The sequence below is a fragment of the Parus major genome, chromosome 5 (assembly GCF_001522545.3).
Source record: "Parus major isolate Abel chromosome 5, Parus_major1.1, whole genome shotgun sequence".
Taxonomy (NCBI): Eukaryota; Metazoa; Chordata; class Aves; order Passeriformes; family Paridae; genus Parus; species Parus major.
Window position 1 is genome coordinate 29,201,863 of NC_031774.1, and position 26,963 is coordinate 29,228,825.

Here is a 26,963-nt window from a genome sequence, read left to right on the forward strand (position 1 = left end):
TTCAAACAGCTTCAAGCCCAAAGATGGCCTGAGTATCTATAATTTACTGGCCCTCTTCCACCTCCCTCTCAATATCAGCTGACTCAGTAAAACCTATCACCTCTCCTTAGAAATGGGAATATTGAGCTGAACAGACTTCACCTGGTTTCCAGAAAAGGCTTATTTTTGAAGTCTCATGGCAGCCTAGTAGCTGAATGCTATGAAACACACATTACCCTCAGCTGAAACACTGGAAGAGCCATTTACACTAGACAGGAGCATGTAACAGGAAATGGTAAGACCACAACTTCCACCCATGAGGTTCAGTTTGTTCTTAACACCTCCTATACTTAGTTTCTCTTTTTGCTAAGTACCGAGCTTCCACTAGTTTCTGTCAGCTTGTCAGAGGAAGTTAATTGCACTCTGCACCTGGTTGGAAAGATTGAGTTTCCCCATGGGGCCCAGCAAGCACAACCAGAAAAGGAAACAACTATGGCTGTGTCATCCTCTGCAGCATAGAGGCAAACCTGCCATCCTGGAGTCTCATCCACAGGCAGTAGAGGCTTTTCAATGGATGGATAATTAACTGGCTTTTAACTCCTTCCATTGAACTGTAATCTAAAGCTTTACCTAGCTATCATGTAATTGTGCTTTTGTATTTAGACAGGGGAGATAAGAATAAGAGAACCTAGAATAGTTTGGGTTGGGAGAGACCCCAAAGATCATCCAGTTCCAACCAGCCTGCCATGGGTAGGGACACCTTCCTCTGGACCAGGTTGCTCAGGGCCCCATCCAACCTAGCCTTGAACACTTCCAGAGATGGAGCACCCACAAATTTCTCTGGGCAACTTGTTCCAGTGCCTTATCACCCCTCACAGTAAAAAAGGTTCTTCCTAATATCCAGCCTAAACCTAGTCTCTTTCAGTTTAAAGCCATCACTCCTTGGCCTATCACTACATGCCCTTGTAAAAATTCCCTCTCCCGCCCCCTTGTAGCCCTCTTTAGCTACTAGAAGGTGCTATAAGGTTTCCTTCTCAGAATCTCTTGTTGCCCAGGCTGAACACCCCAGCCATCCTAGCCTGTCTTCACAGGACAGGTTCTCCAGCCCTCTGATCAACTTGGTGAACTTCCTCTGGACTCATTCCAACAGGCTGATGTCCTTGCTATGCTGGAGACCCCAGAGCTGGATGCAGCACTCCAAAAAGAGTCTTATGAGGGCAGAGGGTCCCAGTACAGACACCCAAGGAACACCATTTGTTCATTGACATTCACTGGGACTCTGAGCTATTTGACCACCACCCTTTGGATGCAACAGTCCAAACAATTCTTTATCCACTGAACAGTCTGTCCATCAAATCCATGTCTTTCTTGCCAACTTAGAGAGAAGGATGTTGTGGGGGACCATGTTGAATGCTTTACAGAAGTCCATATAAATGACACCTGCACCCTTCCACTGATGGAGTCACTCCATCACAGACAGCCACTGGGTTGGTCAGGCAGAACTTGCCCTTGGTGAAGCTGTGCTGGCTGTCTTGAATCACACAAGTGTGTCTTGCCCCATTAATGACTGGCCACAGAGCTCCCAAACTCACAGGGCTTTCCCAGGGCCACACTATTTTCTGCCCAGATCTTCATTTGTGGTGCCCTTAATACCCAACTTATGTTTTCAGGTTTCATTCTACCATCTCAAGAGAAGTTTACACTTTAGATACACTCTAAACAACTGGTTGCTATTTTAGGAGGCAATGTTATTTAGCAGTTGTTGTTTAAGCAGTGAGGAACTGATCCCTCCTTTGAGCAGACACTGAGGTCTCACTGACTGAAAAGCACTTCTGACAGTAACTTGTTTGTTCACCCCCAGTAATCTGCATTACACTATTACTGCACCATGATACCATTCTAACAAATTAATTATTTGCATGACATGGTTTTACTAGATTTTGAATTTCGCATAAACATTTCATACACACATGCATACAGAGGTCCAAATTAATGAATGAATTTCAGGCACTTAACAAAGATAATTTACTTACAAGCTTTGTTTCCCTACAGGTTCCCATTTGTAGTTAGTAGAGCCTGTGAAGGCAGAGATGGGCACATTCCGAAGACAAAAGTGGAGTTTGATCATTCTTGATGCTATCTTTCCTGCATCTTTCCAGTACCTACTCAGAGGTGCCTAAAGCATGTATAACACTGATTTAGTCACCTCTGTGAAATACTTGAGGTTACATAGGGTAATTTCAGGTCTTATCAAACAAGATTTTTTCTTCATCTTGTTTTCCTTTGGGAAACAATAGGCACCTCATGCCTCTGGGCAAAATGCCAGCTTAACAAAGATGCCAGTTCTCATCTGTGTTGGACACAGTTGGGAACTGTCTTGTATTAAGACTAGAAAAGAATTCCTCACTTCTAAGTAAAATTGTTTGATACCACTCACACTGGACACCAAAAGTAACCCTCTTCAAAAGCCCCAAACCTTAAATTCTTTTAAAACCATCTTTAAAATCTGCTCAATAAACAGAGCATCAGGTGACCCATAGCAAATAGAACCAGAGAGGCACCATATGTTTTCTTGTCCACGTTTATGTAAGATGCTTAAGAGTTGTAATTTTCATGCCTGAATTGTGCACTTTCTATTGTCAGTCCTGGAGACAAACACACTCTGGTCAGCTATCCATTCCTTTTTAGATGTACAGAAACCTGCAGCATACCAGGACTTCTACAGCAATCACTAGATATTAAACAATATGCTGTTGGTAGAATGTGAAAGAATATAAGTTTTTGTCTCCTGCTAAAACAACCTAAATATCATTTCATAATATAACTAGTCTTGATACATGCAACAAGAAACCCATCACATTACACATAGAGCAAACAGCACTATCTTCACAACAGTTCATAGCAATGCCAAGGTGTTCAAAGTGTTAACATTTTCAAGTGTGCTTGTTTTGCATAGGCTTGTACTAATTTAGAAGCCACATTACACTGCAGCTAAGAAACTTGCTTCACTGTATCTTCACTGTCTCTGAGAGCTCCCACAGCTGTAAAAATATGCAAGATTAACTTAAATATTACATATGCAAAATGAACTTTTAAATTAATGTGCCTCAGCCAAGGCAGTGCTGCATGTGTGGCACACAGATAAAAGTTACAGCAGCATACATCTGTACCTGAAAAGAAACAGAGGGTGACTTTTGCCATCCCATTCTGATGGTAGTTTTCTTGGGTATTTCCCATGTCTAAGTCACTCTTCTGAGTCACCTGCACTTAGATACTCTGGCAGCACAGTACAAAATGCAAAATTTTGCACAGCATCCACAACATTGACAGATCTTCCTTCCTTCTCCTGCTGAGTTTACAATGACCAGTATATGGAAGAATAAGGAGCATCTTCTTATGCACAGAAGCAGCCCTTATTCAGCAGCCTTCCCTCACATTTTCCTATTACAGCCATGGCACATAAAAAGTTCCAAAAATCTGGCTAAGAGCAGACTGGACATTAGAGGATGGTGAAAAAAAGTGAAGCTCTTCTACAGAGCTGCATGAAGGCTCAGCAGTCAAAAAGCAGGGGATATTAGACATCCATTCCAACTTTCATACTTGGAGTACTAAAAGTAAAATATCCATTAGACTACAGTAGCTCTCTCTCCCAAAGCAATTCTAAAAGGCATTGAGACTGAGAGAGAATACAAAGAATAAAAATTTTCAGTTCCCCCAAAGTTGCTAGATAGAACTTAAAGACTAACTAGCAAAAAAACATAAAAGAATGCAAAAATATGCACACAGAATGAATGATAAATGTAGCTGGAACCAGTGGATAGACAAAAAATTAGAAATATACTAGGGGTTTTGGAAAGTTATGTAACAAGAAGCAACGTGCATGCCCAAAGAAAAGTTCAAGGATTGGTCATATTGGGGCACTCAGTAACTACAACCAGAGACCGCTTTAGATGACCCTCCAGGACCATAAAGTCTTCCAGTAGGAGGCAGATGAATGCAAATTAGTTGTAGGGAAAGTGATGTTTATGTATCAGGAAGTACATTGTAATGAATGTGTATAATCATGATGAAATAAATACCCTGTGGTAAAGTTTCACGCGTTTGACAGACGTTTGATTAGAGGAGATATCCTCTGAAAGTGCCTGGCACTGTAATAAAGAATGCCTGCTTTCTAATTTTTCAAATTGTGTTAGAAAGTCTATTTTCTGTCCAATTTTGTTATCACTACAAGGAAATGAAGCAAGTAGAAGACAGGACTCAGATGGAGAAGCAAAAGGACCTAAGCCAGTGCCAAGGTGGCTACCATAAATGGGGTTGTTGAGCAGCTGTACTGCCTCATGAAGCAATATGCAAACTGATGCAAGTCTCGTAATCAGCTATGCTGGCCCTAAGAGAGGCTCAAGGGGAAAACAGTGCAGTGAACTAACACAGGACTGATGAAACCTCTGCTTTATTACTAGGTTTTCCATGATCTGCATTGTGACCTTGGACATGTCATTCCACCTCTCTGTGCCTCTGACGGCCATCTGGCTGATTAGGCTAAACTACTTGGTGTGAGGGCTGTATCTAATTATAGATTGGGCTGGCAGGTAGCAAAAATAGTTACCTATACTGACAAAAGTCATCAGGAACACTGAAATATAAACAGCAATTGCATCCAGTCACTTGCAGAAGTGCCAAATTCAGTTGCAGTCAAAAAGGCTGCACAACTAGGCAGGTCGTAGCACCAGTCTCATTTGCTCAGTCATCTGTGTCACATGGATTCCCAAGTTTACCAAAATATTTATTTCAGGGAGCCTGAAGGTGCATCTTTAAGCCAGATACAAACATTTGTATTTAACAGCATATTCAATTAGCTTCTCTGTACAGCACTTAAGAGTGAGTAATTAAAGGAAATATTTCTGCAGTACAGTTTCTCATTAGCAACCTAATTAGCCTTCTGAAAATAATTAACGTTCCTTTCTATAAAGGGAACAGATGACCCATTACATCCATTAGACAAGCAAAACAAATGCTGAAGGTAAGGAAGATTTCTTCAGGGAGACAGCAAGAAAACATCCAGCAGCAGTACAAGCAAAAAAAAGAAGATGAGGCACAGATGCCTGTCAACCACAAAGACTGGACAATGCGAGTGTGTATGTAGGACTAGTATGTGTATAACTGCCTGATGTGCGCATGCAACATTCACATCAAGCGTTTTCCTTCCCTTGCCTCTAGGACCCACTGGTAATCTTATCACTGAGATGCTAAAGAATTCCACCTCCAACTTGTTTTGAAAGACAGAATTAATCAACCATTCAGAGTCAGAAACAGCTCTCTCCACATGTAAAAATTCCCCAAGGGTCATGTATTTTGACTATTAAAATATTCTCAAAATGCTCATTAAAATAAAGCATGATTTAATTTCAGATACATGGACAAGTGAGTTGATGTCTATGAACAGCATGAAGCTCACCTGTCAAGTTTCACAGGATGGTGTTTGACTAGTTGGCATGCCCCAAAACAGTTGCGTTTCCTGACCCATGCATGTTTGAAATCAGTGTGGCTGCAGAGTCACAGCACCAGTGTTGTGGGATTTGTGTGTATATACAGATGACAGAAAGCAAAGGACCAAGGTCAATATATCACTGCCTGGTGCAGCAAGAACTGTGGTGTCAGTATAGTTGGATGCACTGTTCCAGTGCAAAACAACAGATAAAGGAGAAATGAGCTGAGCTTTTAAACATTCAGATATTCAGGTAACAAAGCAAACATAACAATTCATGAAAATGCAGCTGCATTTTCAGCCAGTTCCATCTTTGATACATACTTATATTTCCCTGGCAGGAAAGATGAACACTCATAGCCTTCAAGTGTGATTGCAGTGAGGGCAAAGCTCAGCCACACAAAAGCTTCCATAGCTACATCACTATGGAAACCACAAATCCATTGCATGCTCTGTTTGTCTACTTCTTTCACTGATGAAAAACAAAGAAAAGATGCGCTTCCAGTTTCTCGCCTTTTCACTTTGGTCAGGACCATAGGATGAAAGACACATTTTACCTTCTTCAGAAGGAACCCTTCCTTCCTTAACAGCTCTCTTTGTGAAATCTACCTAGCCTCTCAACCCAGCAGTGCAGCTATTCCCCTCAGCATGCTTCCACCACTTTTTTTAGTGAGGACTCTTCAAATGCAGCCTGGGATTTTATCGTAGTTTCCAGTTTCCCTCAGCATCTGGACTAGGACAACTTCAAAGGTGACTCACTCTAGGGCATATCCAGCCGGCTGACATAACGAGAACCTGAAAACTGTTCTGAACACAATCTACAGTGTCTTGTTTTGACAGAAGTAACATTCCCTTCCCTTCCAAGAAGCTCTTTATGAACATTTGAAGTTCTCTCAAAATGCGGCAGGGCACATTACAAAACATTACAAGCTGTAAATGCAAAGACTGAACTTCTGCTTTAAGAAGACCATAATTTCTACAGCTGTTGCTATTTACAGGTAGCTTTTCTCACACTGAAAATCAGAATACATCTCAGCAAAAGCCTAATAGCCAAGAACAGCTCTGAGAGATGCAGAAGGAAAATGGGGGAAAACGCTCAAAAATCTGCAATACGGCATGGACAGTGCAGCCTGGGTACGCAAAATGACTGAAGGAATCTTCATACCAACCAGTGGGAAGAAAAAAGCAAAAAAATAATTAAAACCCCTCTGCTTCAAAAAGTATGTCCATTTTATGCTGAAGAACAGCTTCTGAACAATCCTTCGGCAACACCTTTTCTCACAGTGGGCACCACTTACTTAAGGCCACAGCAGTTCATGGAAGAGCTGAAGGAGAATTGAGCCTCTGCAGCTCTGTAAGTCTTCAGTGCCTCTCAAATTCAACTGCCAGCTGACAACCATTACATAGACAAATGCCTACTAGTAAATGAATTGAGAGAAACTATGTGTTACAGATGCTCCCAAACAGCCACTTAAACATACTCATCTCCACTAGAGCACTCTGCATGGACAGAAAAATCCTGCCTGTGCTCAGGGAACTTTTAACAGAGGACACTTTGGCTTCTCAGCAAGAAGGAGCTAGGAACAAACTGACATAGTCTAAGTTTCTTACAAAAACCAAAGCAATGCTACACAAAAGATGTGGCTCTCCCACCTCGCTTTCGCAAAATGGGCCAGAGCAGCCAGGGCTTCCATCTTGCTCCTAACTCACTGCCCTCACCTCACAAACAATTCCAGGCTGGCATCACCAGATGTGTCTCAAGTTCATTGGTGTTACAAGTATTCCTACCAACAATCCACAGGATGATAGGTTACTTCTGTGTCCTCAAGGATGTCACAACAATGCCCAAGCCAGTTTAATGAAGAACAAGCTCAAGAGTGGTGATAGCAGTCTGCAGGGTCTTGTCCGCATGGCTTTGAAAGCAGATCTGTCTGCATCTCCAACAGACAGCATCCTGAACAGCCTGAGTGGATGGAACCTACAGGAGGCATTGGAAGAATGAATAATTCATAGTCTTGTTCTGCTGCCAATGGATCTGTGTTTTCTTGTGCCCATACGGCGCTTGGTTCTTGTTTTAACAGTAATAGGAGACTTCTGCTCTACATTTGATGGTTCTTGAGGACAGGGAAGAAGCAGCCTCACAGCAATGGTTCCACACACCAGAGCACTTGCCAGACACAGCTTTCTTCAGAAATGGCTGCATCACTGACATAACTGCCGGACTCATAAAAAGCTCAGTCCATCACCAGCTGCCTTCTCAGGAAGCTGTTGACACTTGCTTTGTTATAACACTGCAGCACTAGTCTGGACTTCACCACTCAATAAATGACACTTGGTAACCAACTGAAGCCCGGTAATCAGCTAGACACTGAGCAGCAAAATCACAGCTGGAGCTCTAGGCAGGAGCTGACCCTGCTTATCCACACTGTTAGCACTGCCACAATTAAGTCTAGTGCTTTCCTTCAGCAGGTGACTGGGTCTGTTCCCCAGTCTCAGAGAGGATCAGGAATCTATCAGCAAGAATACCCAGAGGAGTGGGACAACAGAACATCCCAACAGAGGACCTCCTGAGCACTACAACTAGGAGAGCGTAATGAGACACCTGAGACAGGACAGAGGGAGGGATGATGGTACTACATGAATCTGAAGTTTATACATGTAGTATCTACATATTCAAAGTGAGTTCCCAGCTAGAAATAAGATACTGTGCACAACCTACCCAGGAAAGCTGATCCACAATAGGGAAAACAATATTGTAGACTGAACCATGCCATATACTGCAGACACAAAGCACATATCAAAAATGCTGCAGGGTCTGGAAATCATTTTGGTCCCACAAAACCCACCCCACATACCAGAATCAACATAAACTTTTGCTCTGGGATATAAATCACCCTTTCAAATTGATAGCATTTTACATATACTCTGTGGAAGTGTAACTGATTGCCACAGCATACAGGAGAGCGGCAAGATGAGGCTAAGAAGATTAGTAGAGTAACACAGTGGTGAATCAGGTGCAGAGACTGCACTGCATGTTAGGGCCAGGAATAGATACCTCATCATCCGACTCACACCTGTGCTTTCACAGGAGAGAACAACCCTCTGCTCTTTACCTACTGCTCTGGTTTAGCTCAGAGATACTGCTCTACTGTCCTGATTGTTTTAACTGCCTAAGGCTACCAGAGTGTGAGGTTTTAAAGAAACAATAACACTGAAAAGTTTGGCTGCATGAATTACAAGCTATCAGAATGATGTGACTCACAGCCAACAGAAATCAAGGGTGATGTGTGCAAATAGCAATCTTACACCTCCAGAAAACAACTTGAGGTTTAAACCAATGTAAATAACTTTGCACTCTACATACTTAAACTTCAAAGGTCTCATCTACAATGCTGTCAGCTCTGTACTCGGACAACTGCTCTGTTTTTCTGGTCTACAAGTGCAGTCCAGCCAGTTTTAGCCTCCAGACCTTACCTTTTCTGGGGAGGGATACTGGAGCTCTCCCACTCTTTGGCCAGCTCCTAATTCACAACATCCGCAGGTAGATGAGGCTGCCTCCAGCAGGTCCAAGGGGTTTCAGATGCCAGTTGTTTTCAGCCCAGGTGCGTGTGACCGACAGCTAATACAGCAACCAGACAGCCTTCCTAAACCAAAGAAGTACATTTTATTCTTAATACAGCACAATGCAAGAGAGGTTTGAAACACTGAATGAGCTATGTGTATGGATAGCTTAGCCCCAGTACCTCAGGTTCTGGAAGATCTGACTTCTTCAGAGCCCCAACACAGCACCTGTACCTGCCCCTTGCCCAGGATGGCACCCTGACAGCTGCCTCTCCTCGGGTGAGGCTGAGCCTTTCTGCTCTCACTGTCCTTCTGGATCTCAGCCACAGCAAACACAGTGAGCAACTTCACTGGAGTCTGTGACCAAAGGTTCACTGCTGCTATCTAGCCGTCTAGAGGTGTCAGTTAACCCTGGGAGCGTCTGCCAGAAATTGCTTTACCCCTATTTTCACCATCAATGTCTCAATTTGAAGCAAGCTTCACTGCTGACACCCTTCCTCCCCCATCCTATCTCTCCTAACATTGCCTCCTTATCTTCCCCCATCTCCTCTCATCCTCACTTCTCCAATTATCACATTTTTCTTCTCTCTTCCCCATTCCAGGGCAGAGTGTAGACTTCATGTAAGCAGGTCCTTGCCACTGGCACCCACACAGCACCCCAACCTGTTCCTGGGGACAGTGGCACTGATGTCCCTGCTCCAGTGATCTGACTTTCTTTCACCTCCATGTTGGGCTCAGGCAGCACAGCTGAATGATCCAAGCAAGTCGAACCCAGGAGCTGGGGCTCTCCTCCTCTTCAAATGCTGACATTTAGGATGCCACATTCCTGATTTTCACAGAAGTCATGCGTTGAGGTGACAGCTTCAACACACAAGTATCCAACATCTTATTTACATCAGCCTCACAGATCTTACAACCCAAGGGCTTGTCTACACATAGCATTTTTCTGGATTAATTGCATATGAAGAAGTTAAAGCAAGGACATTAATGTGTCAGACTGTGTAACAAATGAGTTCTTCCTGTTATCCTAATGAACCTCAGCATTTTTGAGCACCAAAATCCAAGAAGAATTCAAGGGACATGTTTTCCTTAATAAACAAAACAAAACAAACCTACACTGCTTTTATTTAGATGACACTGAACTACAAAACCACTCCAATTAAAAATGCAAATTAAATAACTAATCCTCTCCCCAAAATATCTTCCCAATGAGATTAATGGAGCAATGAATGGCATAAACTCACTAATTAAATCAATGTAATATGGGTATTATTGAGACACATCTAGCACCTTCTGCCTATGAATTGAAGCTTGCATCTACTTTGGAGTCTCTCTTATCATGAGAAACAGTTGCTATTTTACTAGCTACATATTTGTATATCAGACTGGGAAAGAACTTGTTTGTTGTCTGGCTTTGGTATAAATTGTTGTCACATCAATTATTTGCACATAATCCATTTTCCTTATATGCATTTTGCCACCGTTGGATATTTGCCACAGATTTCTACTGAACTATTTATCAGACATATGCAAACAAAATTTCAAAAGGCATTTCCCTAGAACCACAAGAACACTGAGAATGCTTTTTACATAGTCAGACGTACTTGTCTATAATTTGATATGTAAAAGAGTGAGGAACAAAATCATACAAAATAAGCAACGGCAACACATTCACAACTCCTTAATGCAGAAACATGAACATTACAAAAGGCGTCAAGCCAACCTAACTTTATGATAACACAGTCCTGCTCAGTCCATCCCTTTCCCTGGCACCAGTGCTCAGGCCACCCATGGGGCTTCACCTGGAGCCAGACCAAGGAACTCATCAGCCCTCTGAATGCTACCCCATGCTACCCTAAAGCCTGCTAGTTTTCAGCTGTATCATTATCTCTCAGATTTGGCTCACAGCACACAGCCCAGCAGGAAGAAGTTCCCTTTTCACAAAATACTTCATCACTTTGAACTCAAAGTGCTGGAGAAAGCATACCTTTGGTTACAAATACATCTACACTTCAAAGAAAACACTGATTGAAGAAAATCTTCATTAGTAAAGACTATGTAATAATACACGTGAGCAGAGCAGTAGAGCTGAAGATTCGACCTTAAGTCTCACATGATTAATACAAAGCTTAAGCTGTTCAGAAAAGGGGGTTTGTTTTTTGTTTTATATATAAATGGACTTTCTGTGTCAAAATACTAATGATTAGAAATGTATAGTGTTTGTAGTAAGGGAAAATCAAACAAAAAAATGGTTAGAGTAGTGTGAACATCCACTTGCATATACAAAAGTAGTTAAAAACTAAAATTGCAGACTTCCCAAAACAGCACTTCCTGCTCTGACTGTTCCTTTAATACAGACACCAACATTCCTGATGTCAGCAGGCTGGGACTGCACATGAGCATAATCTAGCAGTACTGCTCATCAAATGAGAATACAAAGAAAAGCAAACAAAAAGAAAAGCAAATTCCTAACTGGAAAGTGGTTAGTTGTGCGTTCCTTCAACTGTCTATTTTAGTATTTAGATCCCTTCATTATTTCTATGGTTGTCTACAAAGAAAGCTCAGGCAACTAACCAGTGATAACCTGTGCAACAGAAAAATCAAGGTACAACATTGCTCCGTGGCTTATCTGGGATTCTCCTGGGAAGAAGGTGCCAAATTTGGAAACAGAAAGTGAGTATGTGTCTTCTCAGACACTCACCCTGTTTTGGCAGGACTTACACAGAGGATAATGCAGATTTCCCTTTTAACTTAAGTATCACCATGTCTCTTGATGAGGACTTCTGAACCTGCTCCTACACTGGACTGAAATACTGCAGAGGAACCTGTAGGACACAGCCCCTCATCTCCTGAAATGCAAATGCCTTTTGCTCCTTCTGGAACAACAAAAAAAAATAATTGGAAAACCAACTCTGTAAAGCAACAACTTGCAGTTACCCAAGGAAACAAGTGATTTCAAGATTATGTGCATCCTTTCCCAGATAGATCTAGGTGGGTCCCCTGTCTCTACTGAAAACTTCTGTCAAAGCCCTGAGAAGCACATTAGACCTCTGGAGTTTCAGATTTCTTTTAAAAGCCATGCCACCACACAACAGCTGAAGAGGCTTGGGCAGATGTCTGCATCCCCACACAACTACAGTCTCTGCAAATGCTTCCATGGCTATTTATTGCCAAAATCAAAAATTAATTTAGATAACTTCTAATAGTCTTTATATTTTGCTGTTGTTATCTTGCAATATCTTTAAAAAATAAATTAAACTCGAGTTTTGAACAAACACACAACTGAATTCCCTCATGCTGTCTTCCATTCTTAGACTATCACTTTTTCTTCTGTGTACACTCATCGCTGCTTATGTTCCTTCCATTCTGCTTCTGCTCAGGCAATGAAAATGAACCATCTGAATTTACATTCACATTTTCATGAATTACCACGGCACTCAATATTTTTGGGCCAAAGGGTTACTGTGTTTTAATACTTCTCACAGCTTGCCATGTATTCCTGTCATCTACCTTTTAATATAATTCTCTCACTCATTTTCTTAATTTTCACGGTCCCAAGGATGAGCTCTGACCTACCTGTTGTAAGCTGTTGAACCATCAAACACTCACAGACCATCACAGGGAATGGTTATTTACTCATATATGCTCACATACCATTCATTATCTTTGAGAGCTCATCTAACTTCGTTGTTGATTTCAGGTTTGGTAAAACTGGGGTCAAATCTGACTTCACGATATGGCAGATTAAGCAGGAGATGAGTTTAAAAGGAGCGACTCTTACAAAACTCCACCTACACTTTCTTTATGAAGAAGTACAGAACCCATGTTATATCATGAAAGCATACTCACTGGCTTTTTGGTAATTGAAGGCAGGGTACTGTTGCCTGGCAACTTATCTGATTACCATTTTTTCAAGTATCACATGCACACTTAGATATGTTGCATAATAATATCTTGCTTTTATGCAGCCTAACCCAATGGGAAAAAGAGGGGGATGGGGGCAGGAAAGACACCATAATTCTTGTTTTTCTTTTCTGGAAAAAAAAGTCCAAGATAGTAGCTCAAAACCAGGTTGAAACATTAGTATTCCTGAATTTTATTCCTGCCTTTCCTGGCTTGCTGAATGTGCTTATACAAGCATTTTTTCTTTATCTACTTGTCTGCAAAATGACACTAATAATACCAGCCTCACACAGACACAGTGAAAATTCATTAAGAACAGAAAGATTCTCAAATGAAAGATGCAGTGGAAATGCTGGTGTTAGCACTTACAGCTTTTTAGTACTCCAAACATTGCTAAGCTGTGGTCCTTAAGCATAGCAAATGTTCATCATTGTCATGACATTGTCCAGTCCTTGTTTCTCAAACCAAGGAAAGTACATTTCTCGCATCAGAATGGGACACTTTCCCACTTTCTCTGTCTGATATGTAGCTGGGGAAAAAAAAATAAAACAAAAAACCTACTCCCACTGCCTCACACACAAGGCAGCACACCCCAACGCGGAGTAACTAAGAGAAGGACCTGGATTCTAGAAGTTGACCTTTTGTACATCAACAATTTAATAAGGGAACATAATATAACATCATGAATTGCCTTCTTTCTATATGCACCTAAGTATTCCACTGCACAGGAAATGGCTTAGCCGCCCAGGGCACTCCTAATACCATGCTAACTAACCTCTGTCAGCTCAAGTGGCTGAGGCTGATGGTTTGGAAAGTATCTCTTCTCCATGGTAAAGTATTAAGCACTAAATAAAAACCGAAAGCAACAGCAGCCAAGCTCAATATTGCTAAGGAATTATTGCATTACCTTCACAGCAGCTCTTCTCTCCCTAGTAAGACATTCAAGCATTTTTATAAACTCTGCCCTACATCCTGAAGCTCCTGTACAAGTCCACTTCCAATTAAAAGTTTAATTGTGAGGTGTGCCTTGGAAAGAACTGTTGGATCAATATAAACCAAATCACATGGCATCTACCGTACCACTAGGGGAAACTATCCATATCTTAAAAACGCCAGAAATTACAAAAGAAAATAACTCTTCCTCTAGAACTTACTGGAAGAATACTTACCATAAGTCTCTGCTGACACAAAATATAAAGAAAATACGTGGCTCCAAGTGTCCCATGGGTTAAGCAAATACAGCTTTGCTAGGTCAGTTAGCAGGAGAGGAAACAGCCAAATATACTACCATCATCAGGAATACTCTGCCGCAAACAGAGAGGAATGACTGCCTAGAGCTCTGCAAAGCCCCAGCCAAGATTTCTCAGTCCAAATCAGGCTGGAGGAGCCAAATGAGTTGGATCATCATCTGGGCATGTACTCTCGGTGAAAGAAATAAAAACAAAACAGACTCCCCATCCCCAGAAGGCACTTCACAATAAACACAGCACTATGCCAGAGCTACCTGTGCTAAAGAGAGCTCCCCCCTTCAGAAGTACTTCATCATGCTCCCAGCAGAATCATGAAAACAGGACAGAGAGGTGCTCCACAGAAGCTCTTCATACAGGCTACGTCCAATAAATGACACACCAGAGAGCAAAGACCCAGCAAGGAAGAAGTCAAGCAGCAGCTTCACCACTCCATGCTATCAACTCACCTAGTGACTACTAATGCTTGGATCTTATGCAATGAAAGCAAGACAGCATTTGTGGTAGGGAAGATTCCCTCACTCGTTTAATCCAGCTTTGACAGAAGCATGTGAGGGCGGGGGAGTTTTGAAATAAGGTTGTGGTGATGTCTTGTGCACTGACACAAACAATAATCCAGAACAAAAGAAAGGGTAACAGAGAACGTCCCTCTTTTATGCAATGATTAGACACCTCTGACCCAGTAACTGATAGGTATGCTCATTCAGATATGCCTACGAACACATCTCTAAAGCAGTCTAGCTTTTATTTCGCCTCTGAGGACATGTTAATGAGCAGCATGCACCTGCAAAGCCCTTTACACTCATTTTAGGTGGACTGCAAGGTGCATAAGCTCTGGCTCACAGTAGACATTATTGGGTGTATCACTTACAACCAGGAATGTAGTGCTCTGAGTAACCAGAAAGAGAGCGTTGTTCTGAATTGGCACAGGTATTGGTAATCTGCTCCTGCAGAGCCAAAGCCTTTGCCCAGTCTGGCTTTCTTTCAAAGACTTTTTGTAGTTGCCTGCACAGCCACCTTGCCTAGGATCTCAGGAACCATCTGGATACTTCTGCCTCACATATTGCAACAGAAATGAGAAAAGCAGACCAGTTCATTTCTGACGTACACTGTTAACCAGCCCTCTGCTCCCTCACCCAGTCTGTAGTGAGCCTGCAGAGGTAAAGCAAGCAGCACAGTCAGGTGATAAAGCCACCAGAGAATGCTAAAACACATACAGGAAGCAGATCTGAGAAGGGATCATTTATAAACCTGTACCAAGCAAGCCACAAGCAGGTAGTACCTTTTATGTTGGAAAACATTAGCTAACTAGATGATCAAACTTCTCTCAAAAGAATTAAGGAAATATACCATACTTCCTCACCTTTCACATCAAGCAAATCTTGTTTTGAAATAGAACTCCCACTTGTATTGTTCATTTCTTTCACCCCAGGAACAACCCAGGAGCACCACTGGACACTGCCTCATCTGCAGCTACACAGGAACACACAGGACAGAAGTGACCACATACAAGTTTAGTTGGGTGCCATTTCCCCATCTGCAGGACATGGCTCTGAGAGCTTAACAAGGAACTGCAACTGCTATGGAGTTAGGAAGTGCTTCTTGAAAAAGGATGGTGAGGAGTGGGAATAAAGGCTTTTTCCTACCTCCTGCTGGCAAACAATTTCTTTAAGTAATTGACCCATTTTCTAGAGAATAATTAGCCCTAAGGAATGGAGCACTGCTGCTCCCTTTAATTAGCCATGTTGTTACCTCTCTTACCATGTGATAGCAGGCTAAGACTGAAAAAAGAAACAAAACAACACAACTTAATTTCATTTTCTTAAGCATGGCATTTGTTGAAGGCAATCCAGAAACACAGAATCCTAAGGTAAAATTTGCAACAATAAAATTTCCATTTAAAATTTTACTTCTATGATTTCACCATCAGAACAAAGTCTCCTCCATACCACCACTCTTTAAGCCTCCTCAATATATTTTCTACTTTTTAAAGGCTTTTTCAGGATGCTTTCCAATTATCTTCCATGAGGAAAAACTTCCTTCTGTTGTCAGACAGCTTAACAGAAAGGACTCTTTTGCCTAAAACCTAGTCAAATCTCCTGCAGATCATTTCATTAAAATTTCATGCAGTTTCTTGCAACACAGCTCAACAACTCAGATAAGGACAGAAGTTCTTTAGTCTAAGGAGAGCAGATATGTATACCATGAACAAGGAGCACAAGAAAGCACACCACAGCCAGTGAGGCCAACTCCAAAACTTGCAAAGGACTCCTCAGAAAAGTCTCACAGAGATGACACTTAGTGACTGATCCCATTCTGCAAAAATAAGAGAAATCTACAAAGCCTGACCCCAGACTCTGCAATAAGTACGATGCTGAGGATCCACATAAGATTTGCCATCAAAGTATGTGATGATAGCAAAAAGTTGGGGGTTCCCCCACACTAAGGAAGAGTGCACAGTCTCCTCTCCTCCCCATCACTCCCCCTTCATACCTTCTCCCTGGCACGCTCAGTCCCCAACTGCAGTTCATTTCTAACACTTTGGAGGGAGGCAAAAATTAAATTAATCTGAATATTACGTCATGAGAAGAAACACCCCTCCTGGACACAGTGCAATGCCTGCCAGCAGCCCTGAAACACTCGATCCAAGCACAGTTACTGTCTTAACCAAGCAGACAGGTATTAAAAGCACATTTACAATGCTGGAAAACAACTCCACTCCCCATTTCTTGATGTGTGGGGATAAGCAGATCCACAAATTACAAGGCCAAAGGGATTCCTACATCTTCACTCCCTAGAACATCTCCAAGATGCTGAATAAAGTACAGATTGTAAAAAGATATCTTAAAAGACATGCTGTCAAGTTCATCACCTTATCCAAAAACCTCGTCCTGCTTTACACTCTTAAGCCAGAAACCTGCATCTCTTTTCAAGGTTAAATTTGCCTTTCACTGTTTGGCACCATGTAACATTATGACACTGCCAGCAAAACTGCAGAGTCCCCACTACCAGTGGGGATGCAGAGATCTAGGTTACCCTCAACCCACACATCCGTTATCTGTACCTCTTGTTTTAGACCCCCTTTACCACTTCTGTAAACTGCCATGGGATCTTGCCATAAGAATTTTGAGGTTTGAACTCTCCAAGGAAGCAGCTTGTTTTCTGCCTCCACCATCAGCCCTCAGAAGAGTGGGAACAGCAATATTGACCAAGGCTACAGACAGGCTGCCAGAGCCTCAGCAAGAAGTTATGCAGTAACAAGCAGTATGACCTCAACTTCTGCTTCTCCCTCCATTTCCTTTCCACCAGACTATACTACATGCTTTTTCAATATTCCTGACCAGAGGATCTCAGAATGTTTCACGTTGAATCAGCTGCTTCTAGCACTTTTGCTGAGCTTTGTTTAGGAAGCTGCTATAGCTACTAGTTAAACCAAACGATTTGGAGTTAAGTCTTGTGTTTCAATTTGTGTGTTTTCAACAACCTTTGAAATGCCATTTTCCTGTACCTCAGTTTCCCATTCTACAAACAGGGAGACACCCATGTTCTTCAACAGCAGCCTCAACAGAGAAGTATGAAATTTTCAGATATACACACCGAGAACATATATTCAGGGATTTATATTCTCAGGGAGAAATTACCCACTTTCAAATTTAGCGAAAAGTCTTAATCTATTCACAGTAGCAAGCTGCTATCACCTAACACAGGAAACCTGACATTTCTCCATGGAAAGAAGTCATACCTTCTCACTGGGACAAGGTGCTAGGATTAGAAAAGGACCTTCAGAATGTGTGACAGACACAAGAGTATCTTACAGATTTCCTACACAGTTTTCCTCAGTACTGGTTGAAAGTGCTTACAGGTATTATGGACTCCATGTCAATGTCTTTTCTGTTTCAAAAGAATTTATGGTAATTTTTGTTTTCATTACTTCCTATTTACCCCTAGTAAACAGTAGCTAGCCCCATCTCTAACTGATGTTATACATATATTAATGCATTTGTGCTCCTGAAAACCACAGAATGGAGCTCTTTGGGCAATCTGTTATATTTGCAAATCCCCAATGCACACAGCTCTGGCAGTCATGGAGATGTTGCCACCTTGCCTGTGAAAAAAAATCAGCTCCTGCAGGGACTGCATTTTTCCTCAGAAATAAGACAAAACAGGAAAAACCTGTCAAATAAACAATGCCAGAGAACAATACAAAGTATTTCACGTAACAGAGTTTTACTTCATCTACTGTGTAATTATGAGGCTTAACAAGTTAGTACATCCCCAGTAGTTTTGGAGCAACAATGTGAAATGCTCTCTAGGAAGCCCCAGAATAACGGTCCAGCTTAAGATGAACAGGACAAGGCAGCCTCCCCAACATCCCTGCTCCTAAGCATCCTAAAAACAATTTGCAAAACCCTAGAGTAAATGAGTGAATGGGGGACAGAAGGAATCAGATTTTCCATTTTGCAAAAATTCAGCTATTCTGAATATTTTTCCATACCAAAAATGGAACAAGAGCAAACATCTTGAGACTAATTTAAATTAAAAATAAAATAAAATAAAATAAAAAAGAAAATACAAGAAAATAAAGAACTCTCATTTTCAGCTGACTCTAATGAACTCTCATTTTTTCTGACTGTAGTATCTGTATCCCTGACCTCTGGCTTCACACACAGGAGTAATCCACAAGGTTGCAGAAAAGTCATTGAACGGACCAGAGCCAGCCCCCACCTCCCAGTTCTGCTCTGCAAACGCTGGGCTCATTCAGAGCTATTTCTCCTTGACTGGAACAAAATTTTACAGAAATCAATACAAAAAGATGCTTCGAGACATTTCCCTCCTTTTTGTGGGGGAAGAAAAAAAAGGGGAAAAAAAAAAGGGGGACACTGTCCAGAGAAAAGCAGCTCCGGTTTCAACAACCCTTCCACCCTGCTTTCCCAGAGCCTCGAAAACTTCGCAGCCGGGGTCAGGAGCTCCCGACCTAAATCCCCCCGACACGCACGGCGCCGCCGCCCCGAGGAGCTGCGGGGGACGGCGGGGCCCGGCCTGCGGGGGCCGCGCCGCTGCCCGGGAGGGGGCGACACAGCGGTGCCCGGCGGCCCCGCGGGGCCCGCCGCTGGCGGGGAAGCTGCCGCTCGGCCGCCCGCCTTTGTCTCCCTCCGGCCGGCACCCGCTGGGCGGGGGCGGCACGGCCCTCCCGCCGCTAGAAAGCGAAACCAACGGCGCCGGGTGCCATCCCCGCCCTCCGCCCCAGGCAGCGCATCCCCCGCGCCGCTGGGCTGTGGGGAGGCCGCCGCGGGCCGCGCGCACCCCCGGCGGGGCGGCCGTGAGGGCAGCGGCCGCGGGCAGCTCCCGGCGCCGCCGCTCGGCCCCCCCACCCGGCCGCGGCTCGTGTCCTCACCGGTGTCCATGGGTGCCCCGCGGCCGGCGGGAGGTGAAGTGTGCCGGTGACACTCGCCCGTAGTATGGATGCGGTTTCAATCTGCACATGCTCGCTCCCGACAGCCAGTCTGCCCCGCCACCTTCCCTTAACTCTTTCCGCACTGCCTCGCACTGCCTCCCCCGCCCCGCGGCGCCGGCTCCGCGTCCTGCCGCCGGCCTGCGGCCGCTTCCCTCGGCCCGCAGACGGGGTCCCGGCCCGGCGAGCCCTGCCGGGGCCATCGCGGGGCACAGAGCCTGAACGTGGCGGGGGAGCCCCAGGGCACAGACCTGCCTCACCCGACGGGCCGGTGAGGGCTCAGGTGAGCGTCGGGAACATCCTGCCCTAAAAGCTCCCCAAACGCCTGGAGTATTGGCTCCGGCCGGGAACACATGTGGCACAGTGCGCCTTGGCTGGTGAGCCTGCACTACCAGTTCTTCATATTTACTCCTCCAAAGAAATCCGTAACAAAAACAAATAAACACACACACCCCATCAGCTGAGGGATGTAACCGCCATGCGCCTGTTGATGGATCTGGACGCTGACAGGACATCCCTGCAGTGCAGGAAATCAAACACAGCTATCAAAGGAAGTATTTGTCTGCAGCTTCAGTATTAAAATAGGGAAACATAATCTCTGAAAAATGTGTTTTTCCACCCAGAAGGATCTCTCCAGATTGAGGAAACTGCCCGAGGAAGACTAGTAAGAAAATAAATTTGAAGCATAGGTTGTAATAATAAACTAAAATCCTTTCTCTGGCTACATTGACTCTTCGGCAGGACAAGAACATAGGAAAAAATGCCTTTCTTTGGCATGAGAAATCAGGAGAGTGCAGTCCTGAACCAGAGCTTGCAAACAAACAAATTCCCCCTCCATACCTCTGGCTTCCTTCTGAAAAAATGGAGGTAACAGCAGCTCTCTGCAGTTAGGTGTAGCTAGTGCCTCTCAAGTGCCTTATAGTCTTCAGACAAAAATGAGCGAGGTTTTCAGTTGTGTCTGTTTCGAGAGTGAGACATTAATATATTCTGGGATAAAATGGTAACCTGAAGTGACAGAAATACAGAAATGGCAATTGATCTTGAGCTCAGAGACCTGTCTTTAACCAGCACCCTGCTTTTCCTAATGGGTTACTGACTTAGGGCTCTTCTCTGATTTTCCCAGGCCTCTGATGCAGTCCACATTTTCTTTCTCACAGGCACAAGGATTCCTGGTCTCTCCTACCTTCTGTAGTACCAGAAATGACGAGTTAACGCTTTTAGCAGAATAAGGATGTTTTTATGACCTCTGTTTAATGACTCAGCATTTCTGGTTTCGATAATAAATAGTCCCAATAATGAGGCAACATCGGATCTGTGCAGGCCCCGAAGCAATTACAATGAAGGATTCTCAAGATGTCTGGCAGCAATCACTCTGTTAAAGGCAGATATTCCCTGGAGAGGCTGCTCCTTCAGCCTCAGACCTGCAGGGCCAGCAGATGCTGCACACACCGAAGCTGCTGCAGCTGTGCATAGACAGCTCTGCATAACCCAGGAGTGCCCGGGCTGCTGCCTGGCCTTCCCTCTGCGCTCACCCGGGGAGCTCTGTGTACAAACCTCTGTAGCTGCTCCGAGGATGCCACAATGCAGCAAACCAGCCTGTCACCGAGTCACCTGATTGCACAATCTCGCTGTGAGAGCTGGAGATGCAGAAAGATGGAGCGTTTTAAAGGGGAAATGGAGAATAATGCACAGCTAGCCCTACCTCAGCAACTGAGCTGTGCAAGCTAGGACAGCTCTGCGTGTGCTGGTGACCTCAAGATGGATGAAAAAACCCACAACTGCTTTGTATAAATTTCAACAGAGCTGAGAAGGAAAACGGTAAAATAGCTAAGGCATCTTTGATGTTCTAAGAAGCCCCTTTAAAATACCATATCCAATTAGGCAGTTGGAGAAGACAACAGCCTGAAGCAGTGCTTATGTATTTATGGTGAAATAGCATCCTTTAGAAAGCACCGAGGACCATGCTAGAGATATAGTCTAGAGAGCGTGAAAGAGATCATTCCACAGTATGAGACAGCATGAATGTTTCACAGCATGAGAGGAGAGAATGCCTTACAAGAAGCAGAGGAAAGGTCAAAGTGAGAGGAAGAGAGCTGAGAGATACTCACCTATGAGAAGGAGAAATCAACAGCCAAAGATGGATCAGAAAAAATGAGAAGCACGTGTAGGGAATACATAAATCCGTATTCTCCTGTCTAGTCACATCATGCAGAGAGATGAAGGAGGAGGTAAAGATAAAGGAGAGGGCTCCCAGAATGAGAAGAAAGAAAGGAGGAGACAGTGAAGCAGAGTGAGGGGAATGAAGATGCTGTACTGTGTCGAGGGGACAGGCAGGAGGGAGAAGTGTCAGAGTGAGCACCTGATGGTGGTGCTGTACACCTGAGAACTTGTTTAGCTCTCCCTAGCTGCCTTAGCTGTTCAAGAAGGGTTATTATTCTGTTCATTCCTTGTTTCTTTCAGCCTGAGCTAGTAAAGGAAGGCAGAAAAAATAAAGTTGAGATCATAATACAGTGAAAATGGGAGTAGGATGAAGACTGGGGACAAAGGCAAGACAATTTCTAAAACTGCCCTTTTGTCAGGCATTCACAAGGAAGCTTGAGCTCTCCAAGGCCTGGAGCACCATTCTCTGCAGAGCATCCAGGCTTGTTTGCAGGAAGCTGGGTCCAAGATGAAAAGAGTTTATGGTGACATAAGAGTTCTCTAGTCTCTCTGCAGCCACTAGTAAACAGGCACAGAGAATGCAGCTGATATTATTAATGGTCTCATAATCCCTTCATTTGTGTGTTGCCTTTTTTTGAAATAGCATAGATCATATATAATACCTGGTCTAGTTCTTATATGTGTGCCCAAAACCAGTTCAGAGATTTCTGCACCAGCCCGTCTGATTCTGGAAGGGTTTCTTCATTTGAGTCCAACATATGGGTCCACCTGACTGTATGGAAACATCTTGGAAAGTGGCATAATCGTATCTGTTTGCTTTTATACTCCAGCATCTGTACATGGTAAGGAGTGCAGTGCAACAGTATCCAAGCTGGCTCCTCACTCATCCATTCTGTGACAGGCAGATCTTAATCCCCCACTGCAATTTGTGTTTTATTTGTGGCATGTTGTTACACTGAAGGAAAAAAAAAAAGAAAAAAGAATGACTTATGTCTTCAGGAACACTTTAATGTGGTCATTACACTTGTGTATCACTAGTATTTGTGAGTATATCACAAATATCACTGCCACTGTAGTCATTCCCAGTGAGATAAGATCTTGGTCTGCAGACTGGGCTTTGAAGTTCAAACATGTTTCAGTTAAAAAGAATCCTAAACTTGAGATTTAAAGCATCTCTCTTTCCCTAGAGAATTTAGTTTTATCTGGCTCCTTATAAGTTTAATCCAGTGGATGCTCATCCCTTCTGTAAATCCTGTCCTGGACTGTAAAAAGAAAAAGAAGCACCTGGAAATTAGTCTTACCAATTTAGTCCAAGTGGGTTGTCTGACATTGCTTAGGAGCTAATGAGGAATGGGATCCGTATTTCCGGAGTAGTGTTTAACTTCTGGGCTTATTAAGTCATCCTTAGCCTAATTTCTTGACTCACTATCTGTCTCCTAATAGGTTCTGAAGCAAATTAAATGAGATTCTCACCTTATAATACTCCCCATTCTCTACACAGCCCAGCCTGTGCTTTGAAGGAAACACCTGCCATGGAAAACTTCATCACAATTGTTTAAAACCTGTCAAGATGGAGTCAGGGTTTTTCCCTCTCTGGGGAAGTTTGGCTTTTTCTGTCCTCTTTTCCTGAGGAGGTCCCACAATTGGAAATTGGGAATTTAATTTCCCTGTGTGTATAGAATAAAGAGAAGATGCTCTGTGTTTATTTAGTAACCCTCATGGATGTACATACAAAACATGGGCTTCTCTGACAGGAAACTGAGGAACAAAGAGTAATCTTTAGGCTTGCAAGGAAATTAAAGAAGGAACTAATTTTTTATTTTTTTTATTTTTTTTTCTGCCTGAAGGGGCCCCAGACACTGTGGTGGCAAATGTTATTCAAATAGTTGAAGTAGGAAGTGGATTTTGAAGGATACCACAAGTCATGTACTGTCTCAAATCAGCTTGGATAGGTCTTCATGCAATACCATGGAAATGGCTTTCTTTGTCTCTTTTTCTTTATGGTGCAGGTAGAAGAAATACAAGCCATGGATTTGCTGAGTTTTTTGAAAAAAACATGAAGGAAATTTTCAAACATGGTTCCTCCAAGCTGGAGGAGACTCCCTGAAGTGATGGCTCCTCTCTTTCTTTTGCTTATTGTCAGGGGCTTGTTTTTTTCTACAGCTCAGACATTAGCCCCATATTCATCACTCCTGAGAAAGCAGGAACAGAGGGATAAGTTGAGGCTATGAAGGTTCTTAACTTATCTCTGCACAAAATTGAAGCCACTTATACATTTGTTCTTCTAATGGTGCCTGCCAGACACTCTAGGTAAGATGTTGTCCTTGGGATCAGCTTCTAAACATTGAACGCTAGACAGCAATCCCCAAGGAAGCCAGAGCTGGTTTTGAAAACTCTAGGCTTCTTTCTGGAACTGCCGAAATAATTTCCTTACTCAGAACATTTTCTTTCCTTTCGCTATAGATCATAAGAGTAAAGCTTACATTAGTATTTAGCTTTTCTTTCCTTTAAAGCATTTTTCTGTAATAGATATCTGCCATTCCTTTTGGCTTGGTAAGAGCTTGGCTCTAAAAATAAACACTGCAAATAGGAAATTTTTACTCCTAAGATATGCGACTGAAGTGCCATCCAGCAAAGCATTTCCCTTTTTAGGAAAGCTCTCTCCATGGGTGTTCCTATTCAAGGTATCCATGGGAAAAGATGTTAGTAAGACATTATTTCATAGGGACTGTCAAAGCTTGTGAGTTTCCTCTGGGATGTGCAGAGATCACTTCTTTGGACTGACAGAAAAATTTCTCAGCAGAGAACTAGTGTCATCCACTACCTTCTGCCACCTTTGCCTTCATGTGGATTAGATGCCAGACAGGTCCTTTGGAAAAGAGAGGCCTGGGATTTCTAGAACAAGCAGCAGGCAAGATCTGCCTGAGCTGTGACTGATGTCTGACTAAGTTAGCCTGTATTTGCTTGGATTTTTAATGACAATAAGTGAGGAGAATCCTTCATGGTTTCTATTCTAGATTCAAGGGCAGAAGAAAAGCAGATATTATATACATGAAAATTACAGAACCTGAAGGGTTTGGCAGCAGCCCTGTTTCCTTTTATTTTACCAGGTCCAGCAAAATACAAACATAATTTTGGGGAGAGGCAAGCCACTTTACAAACCTGCACATGTCCAGTCCAACTTGATCCACTAATCTGTTTTCCATTAAAAATGGCAGGAGACGGGAAGCTTGGAGGTTTGGGTTGTACTCACAGACGTGCTTCAGGCTTTCCCTCAAATTCACCTCTCTGTTTTTCTCTTTTCCCAGCTGTAAAAGAGGGAACACATTTCCTTTGCTAGAAGGCTTTGAGACAAGCCAGTGGAAAACAGGGTAATTGAAGAGGTGTTACATTTGAAGAGTTTCTGATGCTAGCACTTCACTGACACGTCTTGTAACTCTGAGCTAGCTAAGGAACTGAGACAGAGGAGATCACACATGATTTACCTAAAATGCTTTTGAATGTCAGTGCTGGAGATGGGATAATTGTAATAAATAATTACTTTTCATAAAATGTCTCTGTTACATATTATACTGCAAAATATAATTGAGACACTAAATATTTTTGGAACGGTAGTTTTTAGTTATGCGATGCGACATGTGAAAGTACTCTGATTAACAGTAAAATGACAAGTGTCTGCTCCAAGTCACTTACAATACATTTCTCAAACATCAGTCAAGTAGTGATAATAAACCAGGCATTAGAGGGGAATTGATAAGGGGAAGTGATGGAAAAGACAATGCTTGCAATATAAAAACAAAGATAAATTAAGATAGTTGAGGGAAATTACATCATAGGAATGAAATTGAAAAAGTGTTCCTCTGAGATTTGAAATGATGTGGAGAGTGGATGTGTCAAAGGAATACATAAAATGATTCAGAGATAAAAAGTGTAGTTTGACTCTCTACTTTCATATTTCAAATATCCGCAGTGAGCTTCCCAAGAACATGGCACAGGCCAGGATCTTATTGAATAACAAAAACTTCTGAGATGAGGCCAGGTTACTTAGTTATCATAGGTGCATGTCACCAAGGACATCTCTAAATGGAGGAACAAAGAAAGAGAAAAGAAGTCACCCACCAAATTGTATTTTGTTTGTATTATGCTAATCCACCTGATAAAGGGACTATATACTAGAATATCTAAAGAGAGAAAATCAGTAATGGACTTTTACAGTCCTCCAGTTTCCATCATCAGTTATCTTGGCAACCAAAATTCTTCTTGTTATCACTGAATTGTAGCACTTAAAGGTCCAAACAGAGAGAAAGTTGCATACTGCTTCTTCACATACTCATAATAATAAATAAATATATCACTTCTACCATGTAGAATGGATTTCAGGGATTATTATCATCTAGAATGACCTCTTAACTATTGTAGACCATTAATTTTCATGGATATATTCCAGTATTAAAAGCTACAACTCATTCTTGACAATTTGCTGTGGGCTGTAGGCCAATAAAAAATGTCTAATTTTGATGAAGCCATAAGAATTTGAAGAATTCACCACATTAGCTTGTTCTAGTGGTTAATCATTTTCTGTGCCTCATTCTTCACTTGAATTTGTCTGGCTTAATAGTTCCTTCACTCAGATATCAGTACAACTTAGTCTGCTCAGAGCCCTTTCCTGCTAATATTTTATGCCACTAACAGTGCCAATTCATTAATCAAGCCATAAATCAAATCATTTCCTTCTCAGTAAGTCAGACCAGTTGAGCACTGAAAGGTTTCTACAGTAAGGCATTTTCTTTAGATCCTGAATAATTACCAAGCTTCCCTTGCACCTTCCCCAGCTTTTCAGCAACCTTCGAAAATAAATATCCTGCATATGATTAGTCTAACGAGTGCCACAAAGGAAAGAACAGCAACCTGGTACTGGTACTCACTATTCCCCTGTTTATACATTCAAGGATTGATTTCATCCTTTTTGCCACAGTATCTCACCGGAGTGAAACTGTTCCATACTCTGATGATCCTGATCCTTTTCAGAGTGCTGTTTTTTCCAGGGTAGAGTTTCTGATTACACATCTCCTAATCTCCTATCTGATTCCCACATGCATAATTTTGCACTTGGCTGTAGTAAAAGGCTTTTTGCTTGAACATGAAGGTGATCCTTCCTGCCCTATACAAATGCTTT

At 42.7% G+C, this 26,963-nt stretch overlaps 1 protein-coding gene across 5 annotated transcripts in view; it reads right to left on the bottom strand.

Moving 5' to 3' along the window:
- Positions 1–22,561, bottom strand: part of TMEM229B (transmembrane protein 229B) — a 38,500-nt gene extending 15,939 nt beyond the window's left edge. For 2 of the 5 annotated variants that reach the window (XR_001522272.1, XM_015631607.1), the window contains exons 1-2: positions 19,571–19,677; positions 8,939–9,108 (exon numbers count right to left, since the gene is read on the bottom strand). The gene's annotated coding sequence lies outside the window, so the exon portion shown is untranslated. Of the gene's footprint in view, positions 1–8,938; positions 9,109–9,207; positions 18,708–19,570; positions 19,684–21,735 lie in introns of those variants that run through there. The other 3 variants (XM_015631608.2, XM_015631610.3, XM_015631609.2) reach the window with 3 other exon arrangements.
- Positions 22,562–26,963: the final 4,402 nt, after the last annotated feature.